General features: G+C 38.0%; 1 protein-coding gene across 2 annotated transcripts in view; it reads left to right on the forward strand.

Annotated features, from left to right (window-relative positions):
• The first annotated feature begins 16,299 nt into the window (after window positions 1-16,299).
• The window catches only part of clgn (calmegin), a 104,704-nt gene continuing 98,126 nt past the window's right edge, over window positions 16,300-22,877 (forward strand). For both annotated transcript variants that reach the window (XM_039751651.1, XM_039751652.1), the window contains exon 1: window positions 16,300-16,478. The gene's annotated coding sequence lies outside the window, so the exon portion shown is untranslated. The remainder of the gene's footprint in view (window positions 16,479-22,877) is intronic.

Below are 22,877 nucleotides of genomic sequence, written 5' to 3' on the forward strand. Positions count from 1 at the left end.
TAACAATATATATATTGTGGTGGGTTGCCGGCATTTTACTCCGGCCCTCACCGCCAGCAGGAGCTCTCCCGAGAGCATATACGGGCCCCGAATTCCAGCAGGGCCTCATGGACTATGTACTTTTTATACACAGCCCTGCTGGAATACCTTGGGGACCACTGGGAAGCCAATGGACTCATTTATGCACCATGACAGGAAGTTTGTCACAGGAAGAGCGATGGGCTTCCGGGTGAAGAAAGAGTACTGTTTACCCTGACCGAAGGAATAAGGACTTGTGGAACTGTTGGGCAGAAAGACTTCCGGGTCAGGAGGAATAAAAGGACTCTGGGAACTCCCAGACAACGAGCTGAGCTGGGTGGTAGGAGGGCAACGTGTCTGGGAGCTGAAGGATTGGATTATTGATTGTTTATTGTGTATTATTGGTTATTTATTAGTAGTGTGGAGCGGAGGGTGTTTAGTGCACGTAATTATTATAATAAAAAGAATTATTGTGGCACTTTTAACAGGTGTTTAGCGTGGTACCTGAGGGTTCAAGGGAGCACTACTGCGGCAATATATATATATATACCCCGATCTACATACTCTCAAATAGATAAACCACACGCCGTGGCGAATGGAAGAGGCTTCGCTCTAGCGCCGACGCGTCTGAGGTTCGATTCCCGAAAGGGGTGCACTGAGTATGTACGCCTGATGACCCCAAAATTAGGGCGAAACACGTGTTGTGTACTCTTTGCATTATTTCACAGTAAAACTATTTCAATATATATATACACTAGCAAAATACCAGCGCTTCGCAGCGAAGAAGTATTGTGTTGAAGAAGTAATGAAAAAGAAAAGGAAACATTTTGAAAATAACATAACATGATTGACAATGTAATTGTGTTGTCATTGTCATGAGTGTTGCTGGCATATATATATATATATATATATATATATATACTAAGCAGAATACCCGCGTTTATGTAGCGAGAAAGTAGTGTGTTAAAGAAGTTATGAAAAAGAAAAGCAAACATTTTAAAAATAACGCAAGATGATTGTTAATGTAATTGTTTTGTCATTGATATGAGTGTTGTTGTCATATCTATCTATTTATATATATATATATATATATATATATATATAGCAAAATACCTGCATTGGCAGTGGAGAAGTAAAAAGAAAAGGAAACATTTTAATAATAACGTAACATGATTGACAATGTAATTGTTTTGTCATTGTCATGAGTGTTGCTGGCATATATATATATATATATATATATATATATATATATATATATATACATATACACACATACATATATATACATATATACACATACTGTATATATACACACACACATATATACATACTGTATATACAACATATACATATCTACATATATACTGTATATACACATATATATAGAAATATACATATATATATCTACATATATATATATTAGGGGTGGGACTCGATTAAAAAACTTAATCTAATTAATTAGAGGCTGTGTAATTAATTAATCTTCATTAATTGAATGTAAGCACACATGAAAATTTGCCCCAAATCGCAAATGTTGTTTTTTAATTTAAAAGGGTTTTAGTGGGCGACGGAATCAAATAATAGATATGGACAGGAATATTGTAAACTCAAGCTGTTTTAACTTCTGAAAAAAAAATGCATTTAAACTATATTTCATTTCAATACAGAAACAAAAATATGATCCCTGGCTAAAATTGGGCAGACTTAAAAAAAGTAGTATTTTAAGTACATTTTCAGAATAGTATTGTCTTTAAATAATAATAACAAAAATTTCAACATTAAAGTGCAGTTTTTCTTCTTCAAAAAATAAGGCAGAAACATAAAAGGTAATTTGACCAGCTTCATCTTTAAACTCTGAGTAACCTTAGCCAAAATTATTTTGTACATTAGGCTAAAACAGTGTGATCATTGAACATTTTGTAATTAGATGTAGAATTACTAACAGTCACGGAAGTCCAATGATCCCCAGTAAGAGCCACAAAGTCCGCTTTCTGTAATGCATCTAACTTTGCTTGCTTTTCAATGTCATAAAGCTGTTGAATTTTACTTGAAATACGCTAACTGTAGCACATTTTCTAACCCCTATCTTCCACCACTGTTAGTGGTGTACAGTCCAAAGCAATCCATTTTGTGAGAGAATTTGTAAGTTTGACCGATGTTGACTTACTAATTTTGGTCCTAAAGCCAGTCATTTGATCAGGTTTGGGCTGCCAACACCTTTTGTTGGTACTCGAACCCGTACTGCTAGTGCTAACAGCATACACAGTTTCTTCATGATTTGCATTTAGATGGAACGGTAAGGTTGAAGTGCCTCGGTGGTATGCAAACTCATTTTTGCACAGTTTGCACCAAACCACGCTTTTATCAAGGCTTTTGTCGGGTAGTCTTTTGAAATGAAATTTGCCTCCAATCAGTGCTAGCAACGCGCTTTCTTCCGACTCTTACATTGTTTTAGCTCTGATGTGTGCATCAATGTAATCGGTGTACCAGGAAATCATGCAATGACAAAAGTTACCCTTTGCTTGGAATGCAAAGTGTGATTAAATGCGTTATTTTTTTAATGCGTTATGGAGTATATGCATCGAAGCTTCTCAGCTGTGCTTGTGCTAAGAAAAGGAAACATTTTAAAAATAACGTAACATGATTGTCAATGTAATAGTCTTGTGACCATTATGAGTGTTTCTGTCATCAAGGATTTGATTAGCATTATTTCTTTCAATCAGGTTCGTATTTGGAGTACGTGTTGTGTTCAAGTTTATTCCGTGTTTGTCAACCGTTGTAAAGATAACAGGTTTCATTCATCGAAGTGTTCACCACCTAAATCGGAACTCGTGAAAGTAAGATGTTCAACAGGCATTCCCAGTAGTAAGTTGTGGAAATTGCCTGTGAATATTTAGCGGTAGCGTGTGTATGAACTTAATTTAATCTTTTCCAGTCCTGCAAAGTCAGTTGACCGAGCCGCTCGGAGTACATGCATCGAAGCTTCTCAGCTGTGCTCGTGCGATCTCGCGATGTCCACCACTTTATTTAATGTTAGCTAAGACCCAGCACTTCAAAGTTTCTTGCTACAGCAATTTTAACTCCGCAACAAAGTGATCCAAAGTCTCGTTTATACCTCATGTCTTCTCATTAAACTTTTATCTCGCGAATACCATACTCGGTTGGTTTTTGTTCAGCACTCTTTGGAACTGTTGCTTTTTGTCTGTGCACTGCGTCAGTTCACGTGAGCCGCTCGTTGTACATAGATCGAAGGTTCACAGCTGTGCTGGTGCCATCTCGTGCGATGTCCACAGCTGTATTTAATGTTAGCTAAGACCCGCACTTAAAAGTTTCTCTCGCAGTTTCGCTGAGTTTGTGCCAAACACCACCCTGACCATCTCATCTTCGTCTGCATAAGCACAGTCCTTCACCCGTGAATATTTAGCGGCAGTGTTTCTATTGGATTGCCGCTGACGGACGGCCTTATACATAACTCCGCCTCCCACGGCCATCGAGCAGACGTCTATTATAGTATATGGACGAAAAAATAGGTTCCAGTTATGACCATTACGCATAGAATTTCGAAATGAAACCTGCCCAACTTTTGTAAGTAATCTGTAAGGAATGTTCACCCAACACACCCTTTATTTACAATATTTACAGTTCTACGTGCACTCAATCCCCAGTGCTTCCTGCACCGATTCCCCCAAAGTCCGGGCCTCTCACACACAGTCTTTTAGCCTTACTGGCCGCCTCCAGTCCTCTCTCCAGCTCCGTCTCTCTTCCACCCGACTTCTGCTCTTGACTGAAGGGAGGCGGCCCCTTAAATAGGAACCCGGATGGGCTCCAGCTGTTTCCTGGCACTCCTCTGCAGACACGCCCCAGTGTGGCGAAAGTGCCAGCTGCGCACCCGTAAGCCCTCCAGGTGTCCCCTGTCTTCTTCCCCCCCAGCACTTCCTGGTGTGGCGGAAGTGTTGGGCTCCAGGGTTGTTCAGGCACCGGGGCGCCACCTGGCTGTGGCCACGGGTCCCTACAGGGCTGGGCTTCCAAGCCCTTTACCCGTGGCCCCCAACATAACCAGGGCGGTCGCCCCCTCGCGGTCTGGAGGAGGTACAAGGTCCTCCTGGGTGTCCCGGCCAGGGCTGTGCCACTATATATATATATATATATATATATATATATATATATATATATATATATATATATATATATATATATATATATATATATCTAATAAAAAGGCAAAGCCCTCACTCACTCACTCACTCACTCACTGACTCATCACTAATTCTCCAACTTCCGTGTGGGTGGAAGGCTGAAATTTGGCAGGTTGATTCCTTACAGCTTCCTTACAAAAGTTGGACAGGTTTTATATCGAAATTCTACTGGCGTAATGGTCATAACTGGAAGCTGTTTTCTCCATTTACTGTAATGGAGATGAGCTTCAACGCGTGGGGCGGAGTTTCGTGTGACATCATCACGCCTCCCACGTAATCACGCAGTACATAGAAAACCAGGAAGACCTCAAAAAAGCGCTCAAGAAAACATGCATTATATAATTGAGAAGGCAGCGAAACAATAAGAAGCGAGTTCTGCTACTTCGGAAACAAAGCACGATGTAAACCTACACTTTAAATTAAGTTCATAGACAGGCTGCCGCTGGCGTTTGTAATTTAGTGCCTGCCCATATAAGGCCATCCGTCAGCGGCAATCCAATAGCAAACTGCCACGGGTAAATATTCACGGGTGAAGGACTGTGCTTATGGAGAGGAAGATGAGATGGTCAGGGTGGTGTTTGACACAAACTCAGCGAAACTGCCAGAGAAAGTTTTAAGTGCCAGGACTAAGGTAACATTAAATAAAGCTATGGACATAGCGAGATGGCACCAGCACAGCTGGGAACATTCGATGCAAAATTACACCGAGTGGCTCACGTGAACTGATGCAGTGCACAGATAAAAAGCAACAGTTCCAAAGAGCGCTGAACAAAAACCGAATTACACAATTGAAAAGGCAGCAAAAAATATGAAGCGTCTGATAAGCATATTCATAAATGCAGCTACTGTGGAAACAAAGCACACGGTGGAAAAAGTGAATGTCCCGCTAAAAGGAAGACAGCGTAAAAAAAAACAAACCCGTGCATGCAGTTTGTCACATCACAGATAAAAAGGAAGACGAGCTGTTTATTGATGCAGTAAGGAACTAATCGATGAATGAAACCTCTTATCTTTACAACGATTGACAAACACGGAATGTAACTTGAACACATCGTACAAATACGAGCCTGATTGAAAGAAATAATGATAATCAAATCCTTGATGACAGCAACATTCAATAACACTCACAAAACAAATACTGTATATTGACAGTCATGTTACGTTATTTTTAAAATGTTCCCTTTTCTTTTTCATAACTTCTACTTCTCCACTGCGATACACGGGTATATATATATAAATGTATATATATACCCAGATCTACAATACATACTTTAGCATGGCGCCCTCCCAGCAGCCGAGAGTCGAGGTAATTCTTGGTAGCGAGAACCAATCGGATCGCTCTCCGCTACCAAGATTCTACCAAGAATTGAAAGCACGGGCCAATCGCGGCCCGTATCGGCTACCAAGAATTGACCAATCGCGCCCCGTTTCGGCTACCAAGAATTGGCCAATGACGGCTCGCTCTGCTACCAAGAATTGACGAATCACGACTAGCAAAACTCGGAGAGGGCGGGCCAACCTCTTGTCAGTTAATGTATTCTGCAAAAGCTTCTTCGAGTCGGCACACAGAGGCGCTTCGCGATTTGCGTTGCTTTTTGAACTGTCTAAAAATGTTACTCACTAGTGTCGGTTTTGTGCAGATATATTTACGTTCACCTACACATGTTCTGAATGATTTTTTTAAGCATTCTTGGTTAAGTTTATTACATTTACTAAATATTTGTGCAACACGTGTAAGACAGATATAATAATGTATAAATACAGTATAATAAACATTGAATTGTATAATCATAGTTTCATTTTACAGAGTGAGCTTTAAAAATACTAATATGAAGTGCTCATTAATTATAAAAATACAAATCATAGAAAAATCAACTATGTGTACATATTTCTACAAAAGACCCTTGGGAAGTCTTTCTGGTATATAAATATATATGTATATATATGTACCTGTAAAACAAAAGATTGGTATCCTTTTTTTTAATACTTAACACTAAATTATTCTTATAAAGCAGACCTACACCTTTAATACTCAGATGATTCTACTCATGCTGTAGAATTGCATATATATTATAGATATACATGCTGTAAAATAGCATGCATATTATAGATATATATATAGTTAATTATATATATATTATTTATACAAATATATATACATACATATATATATATATATACATATATATATATATATATATATATATATATATATATATATATATATATATATATATATATATATATATACACTCCGCAAAAAAGAAACGTCCCTTTTTCAGGACTGTGTATTTCAACAATAATGTTTTAAAAATCCAAATAACTTTACAGATCTTCATTGTAAAGGGTTTAAACAATACAAACCATAATCAATTAATTAACATGCACCTGTGGAATGGTTGTTAAGACCTTAACAGCTTACAGAAAGTAGGCATTTAAGGTCACAGTTCTAAAACGCAGGACACTAAAGAGACTTGTCTACCGACTGTGAAAGATGCCCAGGGTCCCTGCTCATCTGCGTGAACGTGCATTAGGCATGCTGCAGGGGTGGCATGAGGACTGCTGATGTGGCTAGGGCAATAAATTGCCATGTCCGCACTGTGAGACGCCTAAGACAGCTACAGGGAGACAGGAAGGACAGCTGATCATCCTCGCAGTGGAAGAGCCCGGATCTCAATCCCATTGAGCACGTCTGGGACCTGTTGGATCGCAGGGTGAGGGCTAGGGCCATTCCCCCCAGAAATGTCCAGGAACTTGAAGGTGCCTTGGTGGAAGAGAGGGGTAACATCTTACAGCAAGATCTGACAAATCTGGTCCAGTCCATGAGGAGGAGATGCACTGCAGTACTTCAAGCAGCTGGTGGCCACACCACAGACTGACTGGTACTTTTGATTTTGAGCCTCCCTTCATTCAGGGACACATTGTGAAACATTTTTAGTTTATGTCTTATGGTGTTGACTCTTTTAGTGTTCATACAAATATTTACACATTAAGTTTACTGAAAGTAAAACAGTTGAAAGTCAGAGGACGTTTCTTTTTTTGCTGAGTGTATATCTATCTATCTATAGATATATATCTTTACATATTACATATTACATTACATCTTACATTTACCTGCACATTTTTTGAATGATTTTTTAAACATTCTTGGTTAAGTTTATTACATTTATTAAATATTTATGCAACAAGTGTAAAGACATGTATAATAATCTATAAATATAATAAACATTGAATTGTATAATCAGTTCAATTTTACATAGTGAGCTTTAAAAATAATATGAAGTGCTCTATAATTATAAAAATACAAATCATAGAAAGTGAAAAGTTTTTTCTTGACTTTATCTTTGCCAATTTAACAACTTTAAACTGAATTGTTTGGGCGAGTTCATTTTTATCTGAAAATGATAAATCAACTATGTGTACATATTTCCTACAAAGACTCTTGGAAAGTCTTTCTGGTATATAAAGACCAATGAATTACTGCAGTAAAAATTATATATATACTGTGTAAAAACAAGAGACCGGTATGCTTTTTTTTTAATACTTAACACCAATTTCACAAATCGTTCATATCAAGGCCAATATAGAATAATAATAATACTCTATATTAACATTGATGTTATAAGTTATGCTTATAAAGTAGACCTACACCTTTAATACTCAGACAATGCTATATATATAATGCTATATATATATATAAGTGCTGTTTACTGTTTACTTTGCAATATTTCCAAATATTTAATTTTACCTACTTCAAATTAATTGTCAGCATCAACTAGAATATATTACTTTCCAAATGTTATAAATATATACAAACACAAAGCTGTGCACTATTATTTATTAAATCTTATTGTGCTTTCATTTTTATTTTATCCTTCTCGATTATGCTGTGCAGCCGTCTCAGACGATAGTAAATGCACTTTATAAGGAAGTGAAATGCATTATTATTTGTTATAATTATGATTAAATAGAATGGGCAGGCAGTTTGTTTAAGTGTGATTTTTAACTTTGCTTGTTGTCTGTGTGTTCCTTGACAAATCATTCACTAAACAGTTTTTCGTTTAATGAAAAAAGAAAAATAAACAAACTACAACTGCAATGTAGGATTCAAAGCACCGTTCGTCGAAGAGAAAGTTTTTTTTTTCCATTCGGCAATGTGCCTTGAGCGGGATTCGAACTCGCGTCCCTGCAGTAATTTTTGGTAGTTCGTCTCTCAAGAATTGCAGCCGTACCTCGACTCATGCATGATATCCTGGCGCCAAACGGTGGCGCAATTGTAGAGTCTTCGTCTCTAACGCCGACATTCGAGGTTCGATTCCCGAGAGGGGATGTACTGACTATGTACGCCCGCAACCCGATTCATTTTACCTTCCCATCTCCTTGGTTTGGGACGTATGAAAAAATTTTACGTTAACGCAGAATCATGTTACGTTATTTTAAATTTTCCCTTTCTTAGCACAAGCACAGTTGAGAAGCTTCGATGCATGTACTCCATAACGCGTTAAAAAATAACGCATTTAATCACACTTTCAATTCCAAGCAAACGGGAACTTTTGTCAATGTATGATTTCCTGGTACATCCATTACACTGATGCACACATCACAGCTACAAAAATGTTAGAGTCGGAATAAAGCGCGTTCCTACGACTGATCATTTGACTACTCGGCGAAAGCCTTGATAAAGCATGGTTTTGTGCACACTGAAAAGCAAGCAAAATTAGATGCTTAACAGAAAGCGGACTTTGTGGCTCTCACTGGGGATCATTGGACTTCCATGACCGTTAGTAATTCTAAATACATCTAATTACAAAATGTTCAATGATCACACTGTTTTAGCCTAATGTACAAAATAATTTTGGCTAATGTTACTCAGAGTTTAAAAGAGTAAGCTGGTCAAATTACCTTTTATGTTTCTGACTTATTTTTTAAGAAGAAAACTGCACTTTATGGTGAAATTTTGGTTATTATTATTTAAAGACAATACTATTCTGAAAATCTACTTAAAGTACTTAAACTACCACTTTATTTTTAAGTCTGCCCAATTTTAACCAGGGATGATATTTTTTGTTTCTGTTTTGAATTCAAATGCAGTTTAAAAGCTTTTTTTCAGAAATTAAAACAGCTTCAGTTTACAATATTCATGTCCATGTCTATTATTTGATTCTGTAAGCCCACTAAAACCGTTTTAAATAAAAAAAAAAACATTTGCGATTGGGGCAAATTCGTGTCTGCGATTACATCGATTAATCAAGATTAATTCTTACACAGCCTCTAATTAATTGGATTCATTTTTTAATCGAGTCCCACCTAATATATATATGTAGATATATATATGTAGATTTGTATATATATGTGTATATACAGTATATATGTAGATATGTATATGTTGTATATACAGTATGTATATATATGTGTGTGTGTATATGTGTATATATATAACTGTATATATATATGTGTATAGATGTGTATATATATATATAAGTTTATATGTATATATATGTTTATATATGTGTCTGTGTGTGTGTATATATATATATATATATATATATATATATATATATATATATATATATATATATATATATACCAGCAACACTCATATCAATGACAAAACAATTACATTAACAATCATCTTACGTTATTTTTTAAAATGTTTGCTTTTTCTTTTCATAACTTCTTTAACACACTACTTCTCCTGCGGCCTTGGGTATTCTGCTAGTCTATACTAATAAAAGGCAAAGCACTCACTCACTCACTCACTCACTCATCACTAATTCTCCAACTTCCCATGTGGGTGGAAGGCTGAAATTTGGCAGGTTCATTCCTTACAGCTTCCTTACAAAAGTTGGGCAGGTTTTATATCGAAATTCTACGGGTAATGGTCATAACTGGAAGCAGTTTTCTCCATTTACTGTAATGGAGATGAGCTTCAACGCCGTGGGGAGTTTCGTGTGACATCATCACGCCTCTCCGTAATCACGCAGTACATAGAAAACCAGGAAGACCTCAAAAAGCGCTGAAGAAAACATGCATTATATAATTGAGAAGGCAGCGAAACAATAAGAAGCGGCGGTGACATATACAACCATATTCATGAGTTCTGCTACTGGGAAACAAAAGCGATGTAAACCTACACTTTAAATTAAGTTCATAGACAGGCTGCGCTGGCGTTTGTAATTTAGTGCCTGCCCATATAAGGCCGTCCGTCAGCGGCAATCAAATAGCAAACTGCCACTAAATATTCACGGGTGAAGGACTGTGCTTATGGAGAGGAAGATGAGATGGTCAGGGTGGTGTTTGACACAAACTCAGCGAAACTGTGAGAGAAAGTTTTAAGTGCCAGGACTAAGGTAACATTAAATACAGCCACGGACATAGCACGAGATGGCACCAGCACAGCTGGGAACCTTTGATGCATGTACACCCGAGTGGCTCACGTGAACTGGCGCAGTGCACAGATAAAGGCAACAGTTCCAAAGGCTGAACAAAACCGAATTACACAATTGAAAAGGCAGCAAAAATATGAAGCGTCTGATAAGCATATTCATAAATCCAGCTACTGTGGAAACAAAGCACACGTTGGAAAAAGTCAATGTCCCGCTAAAGGAAGACAGTGTAAAAAAAACCGTGCATGCAGTGTGTCAGGTCTCAGATAAAGAAGAAGACGAGCTGTTTATTGATGCAGTAAGGAACTAATCGATGAATGAAACCTGTCATCTTTACAACGATTGACAAACACGGAATGTAACTTGAACACAACACATCCTACAAATACGAACCTGATTGAAAGAAATAATGATAATCAAATCCTTGATGACAGCAACACTCAGTAACACTCACAAAACAAATACTGTATATTGACAGTCATGTTACTTTATTTTAAAATGTTCCCTTTTCTTTTTCATAGCTTTTTTAACACACTACTTCTCCGCTGCGTTACGCGGGTATATATATATATGTATATATATATAACCCGATCTACATACTCGAATAATGGATACTTTATTCGCCATCAATGATTGTTTTGGTAAAGCCATACTCAGTGTATTCATTAGATGAGCGGTAAAAAGTAAGAGCGAGGGAGGATGACTTATTGAGGCATGCAGGCTGTAGTCTTGGCGTCAACTCTATCTGAATTGCGATCACATTTGAAAAATATATCTTTTCAAGTTCTATTTAGTCCATATGTGTCAAACTCAAGGGCCGTGGGCCACATCCGGCCCGGCGTGTAATTATATCCGGACCGCGAGATCATTTTATATACTGTATTATTGTTATTAAAGCCCGGGTATATGAAGCGCTGGTAACACAATAAACTACAGATCCCATAATGCAGCGCTTCAGCTGCCTTGCGAACACTTACGCGTTAATCAAGTCTACCTTATGATGCTGCAAGTTATTGCGAAGCTAGCTCACGATGCTGAAGAGAAAAGTTGATTCTGAAAATAGAGCCTTTAAAACCGATGGGAGGCTGAGTATATGTTTACTGAACCCGTGTGTCTCATTTGTGGAGCTAATGTGGCTGTAATTACAGAATTTAATCTAAGAGCGGCACTATGAGACAAAACATCAGGGTAACCTGAATGCAATGCAGAAGATACAGAAAGCAGAAGAATTAAATAAGAATCTGACACTTCAGCGGACGTTTTAACCCGTGCACAATCACAAAGTGATTTCAAGTGAAGCTGCTTTTATGGGAGACACAACCACTTGCCCCACTTTCCCTGTTGCCAAGTAATGTTAAACCAAGTCGTCACTCACGGTGTTCCCAAATCGCACTTTGCTGATAAACTGGCGCACTGAGTTTGCACGGCGCTTTGGTGACTTTGAAGAACAAAAAGTCCGTCTACATGCGGCTCGAACCTTGTGCATGTTTGGTAGCACATATCTGTTTGAAAGCTCTTTCTCAGTGATAAAGACTAACAAAACAGCACACAGGAGTCGCCTCACTGATGAGCACCTGCAATCCATCCTGAGAATCTCCACAACACAGAACCTCACAGCAAACAGAAACGAACCTGTGGCCAAAAAAAGATGCCAGGCGTCCAGCTCTAAAATGACATATGAGCAAAGACAACTGAATGATTTGATTTGTTATTGCTGAAAGGAACACATTTTATTTATATTTCCAGGTTTTGTTATGCAGCATGTTCATATTTGAATTTGTATAATTTTGACAGGATATATTTTTATGGAGAGCAAAATCTTTTGGGATATTTAAAATCTAAGTTTATTTTTATATAAAATTACATAAGAGTAAAGAAATTTGAATGTTTGTTCTTTTAACGTTTACTTTATTTCTAACTTGTATAATTTAGACAGGATATATTTTTATGGAGAGCAAAATATTATAAGTTGTTTAAGGTTTGAGTTGATTTATTCACGAATAATATTCCTGTCTGTTTTTACCATTCCTACCAAAGATATTTCTGTCGACTAAATAAAAATTCCTTCTATTTAAAATTTAAATAGAACTTGAACAAATATGATAGTTCATAATATCCACGCAGACTTGCACGTAACAGCGGGAGTTATCCGTTTTAACAAGCAGCGTATTGCACTGATCTGAAATAGCTGTGTGTGTATATATGTAGATATGTACGTATATGTATATATGTTTATATATGTGTGTGTGTATGTATGTATATATATATGTATTTATGTGTGTATGTATTTATGTGTGTGTGTATATGTATGTGTATATATGTAGATATACAAACCGGATTCCAAAAAAGTTGGGACACTATACAAATCGTGAATAAAAACTGAATGCAATGATGTGGAGGTGCCAACTTCTAATATTTTATTCAGAATAGAACATAAATCACGGAACAAAAGTTTAAACTGAGAAAATGTTATCATTTTAAGGGAAAAATATGTTGATTCAGAATTTCATGGTGTCAACAAATCCCAAAAAGTTGGGACAAGGCCATTTCACCACTGTGTGGCATCTCCCCTTCTTCTTACAACACTCAACAGACGCCTGGGGACCGTGGAGACCAGTTTCTCAAGTTTAGAAATAGGAATGCTCTCCCATTCTTGTCTAATACAGGCCTCTAACTGTTCAATCATCTTGGGCCTTCTTTGTCACACCTTCCTCTTTATGATGCGCCAAATGTTCTCTATAGGTGAAAGATCTGGACTGCAGACTGGCCATTTCAGTACAGATCCTTCTCCCTCACGCAGCCATGATGTTGTGATTGATGCAGAATGTGGTCTGGCATTATCTTGTTGAAAATGCAGGGTCTTCCCTGAAGAGATGGCGTCTGGATGGGAGCATATGTTGTTCTAGAACCTGAATATATTTTTCTGCATTGATGGTGCCTTTCAGACATGCAAGCTGCCCATGCCACACGCACTCATGCAACCCCATACCATCAGAGATGCAGGCTTCTGAACTGAGCATTGATAACAACTTGGGTTGTCCTTGTCCTCTTCGGTCCGGATGACATGGCGTCCCAGATTTCCAAAAAGAACTTCGAATCGTGACTCGTCTGACCACAGAACAGTTTTCCATTTTGCCACACTCCATTTTAAATGATCCCTGGCCCAGTGTAAGCGCCTGGCGTGTGGATCTTGCTTAGAAATGGCTTCTTCTTTGCACTGTAGAGTTTCAGCTGGCAACGGCGGATAGCGCGGTGGATTGTGTTCACTGACAATGGTTTCTGGAAGTATTCCTGAAGCCCATTCTGTGATTTCCTTTACAGTAGCATTCCTGTTTGTGGTGCAGTGTCGTTTAAGGGCCGGAGATCACGGGCATCCAGTATGGTTTCACGGCCCTTGACCCTTACGCACAGAGATTGTTCCAGATTCTCTGAATCTTCGGATGAAAGTTATGCACAGTTGATGATGATAGATGCAAAGTCTTCGCAATTTTTCGCTGGGTAACACCTTTCTGATATTGCTCCACTATCTTTCTGCGCAACATTGTGGGAATTAGTGATCCTCTACCCATCTTGGCTTCTGAGAGACACTGCCACTCTGAGAAGCTCTTTTTATACCCATTCATGTTGCCAATTGACCTAATTAGTGTTTATTGGTCTTCCAGCTCTTTGTTATGTTCAAATTTACTTTTTCCAGCCTCTTATTGCTACTTGTCCCAACTTTTTTGGGATTTGTTGACACCGTGAAATTTTGAATCAACATATTTTTCCTTTAAAATTATCCATCCATCCATTGTCTAACCCACTGAATCCGAATAGGGTCCGCGAGGGGTCTGCTGGAGCCAATCCTAGCCAACACAGGGCACAAGGCAGGAACCAATCCTGGGCAGGGTGCCAACCCACCGCAGGACACGCACAAACACACCCACACACCAAGCACACACTAGGGCCAATTTAGAATCGCAATCCACCTAACCTGCATGTCTTTGGATTGTGGGAGGAAACCGGGCGCCGGAGGAAACCCGCGAACCACGGGAGAACATGCAAACTCCACGCAGGGAGGACCGAGAGCGACCCCAGGTCTCCTAACTGCGAGGCAGCAGCGCTACCACTGCGCCACCGTGCCGCCTCTCTTTAAAATTATACATTTACTCGAATTAAACGTTTGATCTATCATCTACGTCCTATTACAAATAAAATATTGACATTTGCCATCTCCACATCATTGCATTCAGTTTTTATTCACAATTTGTTTAGTGTCCCAACTTTTTTGGAATCCGGTTTGTATATATGTATGTATATATGTGTATATGTATAGATATGTATATATATATATGTTTATGTGTGTGTGTGTAAATATATATATATATATATATATATATATATATATATATATATATATATATGACAACAACACTCATCACTCACAACAGTGACAAAACAATTACATTGACAATCATGTTACGTTATTTTCAAAATGTTTCCTTTTCTTTTCATTGCTTCTTTAACACACTACTTCTCCACTCTTGAGCCTTGGTATTTTCTATTATATGTGTGTATATATATATATATATATGTGTGTATATATATATATATATATATATGTGTGTGTATTTGTGTATATGTAGATATATATATATGTGAATGTATGTGTATATATGTATATATATATATGTTTGTGTGTGTATATATATATATATATATGTGTATATGTATATATGTATGGATATGTATATATATATGTTTATGTGTGTGTGTGATTGACAATCATGTTACGTTATTTTCAAAATGTTTCCATTTCTTTTTCATTACTTCTTTAACACACTACTTCTCCTTTGCTGAAGCACGGGTATTTTGCTAGTATATATATATTTATATATATATATATGTGTGTATATATTTTGCACTTATTGCTTGTCATTATTGTTCTCTCTGTATCTATTATTGTTTGAGGCACAGTGGTTAGGGGGTTGTCAAGTTCAGAGAATTTATAAACATTAAAGGCATTGCATCCTCTTCAGACCTTTTTACAGTGCCTTAGAGAAAACAACATGCATGACATCTTCCTAAATGCTGTTTTCAAGTATTGCCTGTCACAATTGCAGCTGGTTAGCCGTCTTTCTCCCGCTCTGGCTACTGAAGAATAGACAGGTTACATTGGATACAATCAAATGGAGTGTAAAATGCAGGATGGGGTCTGGAGACTTACGTGGAACTGATATGTTAAAAAAGCAAGGGCATTATAATTCAAGCTGAAATGCATGATCCAGACGCATGCGCTGTGAATGTGTCATCATGTAAGGAGTTAACTTTTTGATTATAACTGTATTTTCTCATAATATTTTTTCAAGCCAAAAGGCCTTTATTTCTTCTCCATTGTTGACTTTCACCTCGTATTTCTCCATCACTGAAATGGATTGAAGAGGATTCAGAAAAGGAACGGACCCCCTTACCTTGCGCTCTTTCCCTTCACCATCGTTGCCTTGTTGCACGAGATTAGCGCGACACGTTACAATATATTTCTAGAACAAGTTCTTTGTAAACTGTTCCGTATACTGTCGCGAGTTTTGCTCAAATTAATAAAGAGAAATCGTTCTGTTTAAGGAAACGTACTGGTGGTGCAGCGGTAGCAGGAGGATTAAAAGGCGACAAGCAGCACAAAGCATCAGGGAGATTGAGCCGCGTGCACAGAGCAGCCAGGCGCGTGCGCAGTAGCTCTCGCGACACTCAAGTGGGAATGCGTGTGGGATCTCCGCTCTGCTTATTCCAGAACAGCTTTGCTTCTCTGCAACCCACACTTTAGTGTACTGTACGGCTACTGACAACTTGATTACGGCCTGGATAGTAGTGGAATAAGTGGCTGCTGGTTTACAAATTTCGGGTGCGTATTCGAGTGATTTTTTTTTTCTGAGAAATTAAGCTGTTTTAATATTTTTTCTCCATCGTGTTATATTCCCTAACATCGACAAGTGGAAGGTTGTAAACGCGTGACAGCCGGCATCTTAAATGTCATCAGTAACTTTTCCTGTATGTGTATTTATGTATCAGGTGTCGCCTTTGTCAAGTGTCATTTATAAGGGAGCAGCATGTATTAAACGGTGTCTCCGACCGTTGTGTTGGGGGCGCACTGATAATATTGTGGACATAGGCTACAGGCCCCGAAGCAGATGCATCTTAGCCAGGTCACCTCGTCTGACACCGAGCTGCTTGTACGGAAGCCTCGTCCATTACTGCTGACTAATAGCGTTGCATCCCTATGGACGAATAGAACCTACTGAGGCCCGGGCCACGACATAGAGGGTTGCTGAGCCCGAGTCGTACCATACCATCCCAGTCAAGTTGTGGGGAACGGTGTGACGCAGAGGGACGCTGTGCAGTCGACTCGGCGGTGATGACCTGCTCCCTTGGGCAGCTCATCAAAATACCCAAGGCAGAATGATGCTGTAGCCTGCCTTGACGGGGGAGGGTTGAAAACGCAGATTTAGTACTCCTAAATCGCCTCGTATTACTATGCCATTTGCAAAGGAGACCGTGTACTTTAGTTTTAATGGTAATAACTGATCTGTTTTTGTCTGTTTCATTGAGATTTTGTTTCAGTTGTGCAACACTTTTAATCAGTATTGTTTGATTTATTCTTAATTACTTTCTGGTGACTTGTCACTCTGCCAAAAGTAATGTGGCATGTAGTAGTTGCAAAATAAATGTATATATGTTAATATATTAAATGGTAGAGGTCTGAGAAACTGTGCAACTTAGAATTGGCAGTCAGGCTTAATGAATAACTAAGCAATTTTTAAAAATAAATGAACAAGACTTAATACACGAGATTGTTTCTTGCTGATTTGTCCAGGGATTGTTCCTGCCCTTGAGCCCCTATGCTTGCCATGTTAGGCTCTAGCTTCTCCACGACCTTATTTAGAATACAGAGGGTTTAGAAAATGGAAGGATGGATGGATGGATCGATTTTTTTTTTCTTTCCTGTTGTGCAAATAATAAATTCCAAGTAAGAATATGTTCTACCCTGAAGGGCTGCTCTGGCAGCAGGTTTATATTGATCCTGCATTCTTAGCCACAAAATGGCCACAGACTATGAACCAGCTTCTTATCAGTTTAACTTTACTCTTGGGTTAATTCTGCATTCAGAGTAATTGAGCTGTGATATTTTAATGTTTCAATAACAATATGTTAACACTGATAATAAATTATTACTTAGCCTTTTAACTTGCTGATTTTCTGAACATCCAGTTTGAGACCAAACCATTAGATAACAATATTCTACTTCTATTTCTACTGCTTTTTACCTATGAAGTGAAATGATATCACAAAGATACTTACTGATGGCAGAGTACTCTAGTGAGGAGCAGTAATCAGTATCTGGCACTATGCCATTTGCAGTATAAAACCTGCTTTATCTTGTTTAGGGTTGCACTGGCTGCAGCCTGTCATCAGGCAGCTCTTATTAGGGTCTCAATCGATAATCAGGGCCTACTCGCACACATCACTTCATAAGAAGCAATGCCAGCTGACCTAACTGCACGTTCAGGACATGTGGAGAATGTGGATGAAAACCCACACACAAATGAAGTGAGAGAGAGCAAACTTTACATCCAGAATTGTGATTCAGACCCAGGGCTCTCTGAAGCAGCATGCTAACTACTGTGCTACAGTTCCTTCCAACATTTGGAGCACATACGGTTTAAGTGACATGCTCAGGGTCAGAATTGGGAAGTGAACCAGCAACTTTGAGGGTTTAAGGTTTAGTTATGTATCAGCTATGCCACATTGCTGGCCTTTTGTTTAAACAGTTGTTGAATAATATTATAAGTATAGAAGGAATAGTTGAAAATGACACACAACTTTTCAGATATTTTCTTACTGAAAGGTAGATATGCAAAGGTAGTTTTAGAATGTTAGGTAATTCAATGCTAATTGAAAGTTTGCTTCAGTCTAATTACTGAATTTGACTACTCCTCCCTTAAAATGCCAAAAGGGACTCTGCTCTGTTGGGTCCTTGAGCAAGGCCCTTAACCTGTAATTGCTCCACCCTGGGTATGACGTTAATGTGCATCCATCCCAGCATGAAGGCCCTTCAACCTGCAGAGAAACACTTGGGGGTTGGTGGCAGAATTGGCACTCCAGCCACCATAGAAAAACCTCACACTGTTCCACTCCATCTGAACTAGTATGGTGCTGAGGTATTGCCCGTTGCGTGGCTGCACTCGGGTCCTAATCTGGGATCCTGAGTTGGTTTGCCGTGTGGTGGGTGCGGCAATGCACTGTATCAGTGCGTGCTCCTAACCTGTCTCTCTCTCCGTATTACACAAAATAATTTTCTTTTTTCAACTAAGGCTATATATGCTTATGTCATTTTAAGAAAGTAGTCGTTTTCACTGTTTTTAAAGAGCAAAAAGACACCAGGTTCAGAATTAAGTGAACATTCCACACAGAAATTATATTTCTTTGTTACTTACCCCATATACTTTGTAGTTGTGGTTGAAAAACATTTTTAAGCTTATGTCTTCATGCAGAATAGAGAGAAGTGTTTCTGATATTAGACAAGCCAATAGTGACCAGTACACTTCAACAGTAAACAGTGTGTAAAGCATCATAGGATGGACTTTTTAAACCTGAAGATCCACCTCTCCCACTCATTCGTTAGTCAAGAGTCCTGTCTTCAGTTTAAAAAGTCAATTTTGGGTCACCAGAATGTAATCTGCCTTTGCATCCTCACATCTAGTTTTCAACATTAAAATGATTTCTTCCACTTCACGTTGTATGCAACATCAACTTGTGTCTGAAAAAGAAGAAAATCTGGAATATAGAGTAACTGGAAACCCAATATTCCTGGAGCGACAGGCAGGTAGTGTGTTTAATTTCATTTTATGGGAGATGAGACTGTGCAGGAACAACAAAATGGATATTGCAGAACTCAGACTTAATTTAAAGCTGTATTTATCAGCATGACTTTGAAGATCTAGTAATCATATCTACAGTGCCAACAAAAAATGGATAAAAAAAGTGTTTACTTTTTTGTGTCACAGTGGCAGAGTGATTAGCAGTGTTGTCTCTTGGCTGCAAAGTCCAGGGTTTGTCTTTATGGTGTTTGTGTTTACGTCACCCATTCTAAAGAAATTACATGGGTGTATGCATAAGGCTGCCCTGTAAATGAACTGGTGCTCTTTGTGGGTTGGTTTATATCCTGCCCTGTTGCTGCCAGGATGGGCACTGGTCCCTTCCAGCCTGAACTGGATTAAGTTGTTTCATTCATGGATGAATGGAAACTGGATAAATCACTGAATGCAGTTGGTATAAATATGAGGTTTAACCTTTGACTGTCTCTTATGACAACTCTTATGAGTTGTTTGAGTTGTTTTGAACACCTACTTTTGTTAAAATATTATCATGCTGCAAAAATAATGTAAACAGAATACATCCACTACTTTTAATAATGTTGCAACAAATTTGTCTTACTCTGTGCATATACCAGTTGATAACGGAAAAATAAAGAGAGCCTGAAATGTGTACTAATAAAACTGAAATGCAATTGTATTTGTGCCTTGCAAGTTAGTAATTGCCAAGATTAGTAAGGATTTCTACATTTACAAAATCTCATTTACAGCATCTCTTTAAGCTGCTTTTCTGACAACACACTTTCAAATCAGGTTTGTCAGCAAGTCCTTTTGTCAGGTTTAGGAAATTTGCTAAAATGAGGCTGCACACAGGGAAAACTGCCTGGATAATAATAACAGTAACATTTAATAGAGAAGTTAACTCATAAGCTATTGGTACATTTCTATATCCTTCCCTTTACATTTATCCTAAGTCCACCTATGTGAAATCCAATTTCTTGGTTGATGATTAATTAACCTTTTCACTACCTCTAACATTAAAGTTTGATGCCCATATTCTAATGGATACTTTTTTCAGCTTAAAAAAACCCAGTGAGCCACACTGCATTTTTCTAGTTCTTTTCAGAGATGAATCGCGCAGTCTTTGAGTGGCCTGGTTCACGCATCAAAGCAGCAGTGTCATCAGAACATATGAATGTCTGCCCATCATGACATTTTCTAAACATTAGTGGAATAAACGTGTATAGAAATTTTATTATTTCACCATTGTAGACCAACCACAGTTACAGAGATAACCACTTTATTTGAAATTTGTCTTGATAATCCTTCCAAAACTTTACCCTTCTCTGCCTGTGTAGAGTTTATTTTCTTTGATCCTGCATGGACCTTTCTCTGAATATCCTAGTTTTCACTGCCACAGATTTGTGGGTTAATATGTTAACTGACAATGTGTGTGTATATATTTGCAAGTGTGCCCTGAGATGAGTGGCACCTCATCCATGGTTGGGTTTAACATCATAACCAGTCCTGTCAGTGTAGGCTGTTTTATAAATTCTAGGATTGACTCCTGCAGTCTCACTCTGAAATTCAAACCCTTGGAATTTTTGTTAGAATACTTGTTAGAATTGTTCTTCACTCTTGCTACTGATATGAGGTCATTTTACCATTAGCAACAGAAATTTTGCTCTGATGACATTAATTCATCCAACTGTGCATACATACCCTGTTGACATTTCTTGAAAAATATTTAGCTTTTATCAAAGCAGAGTGGCCCTGTGTTTCTATGGCTTTGTAACAATTAAGAAAACGAAGGAACCTTTTTATCTGTGTAAAATGCTTTACAGAGAGAGACAGCTTGAGTGTATTAGGTGTAGTGGCTGGCACTACTGCCCGTCACCTTCAGTCTTTTGTGTTCCAGTCCTAGGACAGATACTTAAATGGAGTTAGCACGTTATTCCTGTTAACAGTTATATTTTCTCCTGTGTGTCCAATTCCCTCTTATATGTTAGCAATGTTTATTCTGAGTTGTCTGATAGCTCTAAATTGGACCTGTATAAGACTGATTGCATGTATTCCTGTCTTATGCATGGTGTTACCAGAAATTGTTTTTTCTGCCTACAATATAATTTAACAATAATTGGATTTGAATTAATAAATGTTATATATTACCACAGCCATTTGCTCATAACTTTAACTATGGTTTCTTAAAAATTAATTATCCATCCACCCATTGTGCGAATGTGAAGGTTTTATAAATGTTTCACTCTGTAAGTATGACAATACTGCACCAATGTCAATTATACAACTTTACACATGATCAGTGATAGAAACCAAAAATGCCGTTTCCAGGTCAAATTTGTATTCTGTTCTGTTCTAAACGGCAGTTGTTACAGGAAATTTTTTTTTATCATGATTCCAGCATTGCATGTGTTATGACTAGACTAATGTCTAATGTTTTTCTACTGACATTTGTTCTGTTCTGAAATCATTAGCTTTGTTAGCTTTTTCTAAGCATCCATGTAGTGTGAGCAGGAAAATGTAGAACTGATAGCATTTATGTATATACATAGTGTGATCATCACAAGCCTAACTTATTATATAGCTTTCAAAATTAGCCTGTGTCATAAGTTTCTTTCATACTAGATTACCAAGTTCAATATTTAAAAAAAAGGATCTAGAATAACTATTCATCTTCCACATGTGAGGTCATAATTGTGCAAAGTGAAAATTAATGAGTCAACCACAAACAATGTGGTGTCAACTTTATCCATTTTTGGGATATAAGAGGAAACCACTCATGGTAGTTCATGGTAGTTCTTTGAGTAGTTCTTTGAGTAGTGAGAAAAGCTCTATATAAATGTGAATAATTGCAGTAATTCTTCGCTATATCGCGATTCGACTTTCACGGCTTCACTCCATCGCGGATTTTAAATGTAAGCATATCTAAATATATATCATGGATTTTTTGCTGGTTCGCGGATTTCTGAGGACAATGGGTCTTTTAATTTATGGTACAGTACATGCTTCCTCAGTTGGTTTGCCCAGTTGATATCATACAAGGGGCGCTATTGGCAGATGGCTGAGAAGCTACCCAATCAGAGCACGTATTACGTATTAAATAAAACTCCTCAATGATAAATACGATATGCTTCCTGTGCGGTGCTTCGCATACTTAAAAGCTCTAACAGCACGTGTTGATTTTTGATTGTTTGCTTTTCTCTGTCTCTCTCACTCTCTCTGACATTCTCTGCCCCTGATGGAGAAGGTGTGAGCAGAGGGGCTGTTTGCACAAAGGCTGTTTGCCTAGAGAATACGGACGCTCCTCTAAAAAATGCTGAAAGATTACCTTCATATTGCTCCCTTCCTTGCGGCCGGTTTATCGCGGTGCTTCGCATATTTAAAAGCCCAACAGCACATATTGATTTTTGATT

The sequence above is a fragment of the Polypterus senegalus genome, chromosome 4 (genome assembly GCF_016835505.1).
Source record: "Polypterus senegalus isolate Bchr_013 chromosome 4, ASM1683550v1, whole genome shotgun sequence".
Classification (NCBI taxonomy): Eukaryota; Metazoa; Chordata; class Cladistia; order Polypteriformes; family Polypteridae; genus Polypterus; species Polypterus senegalus.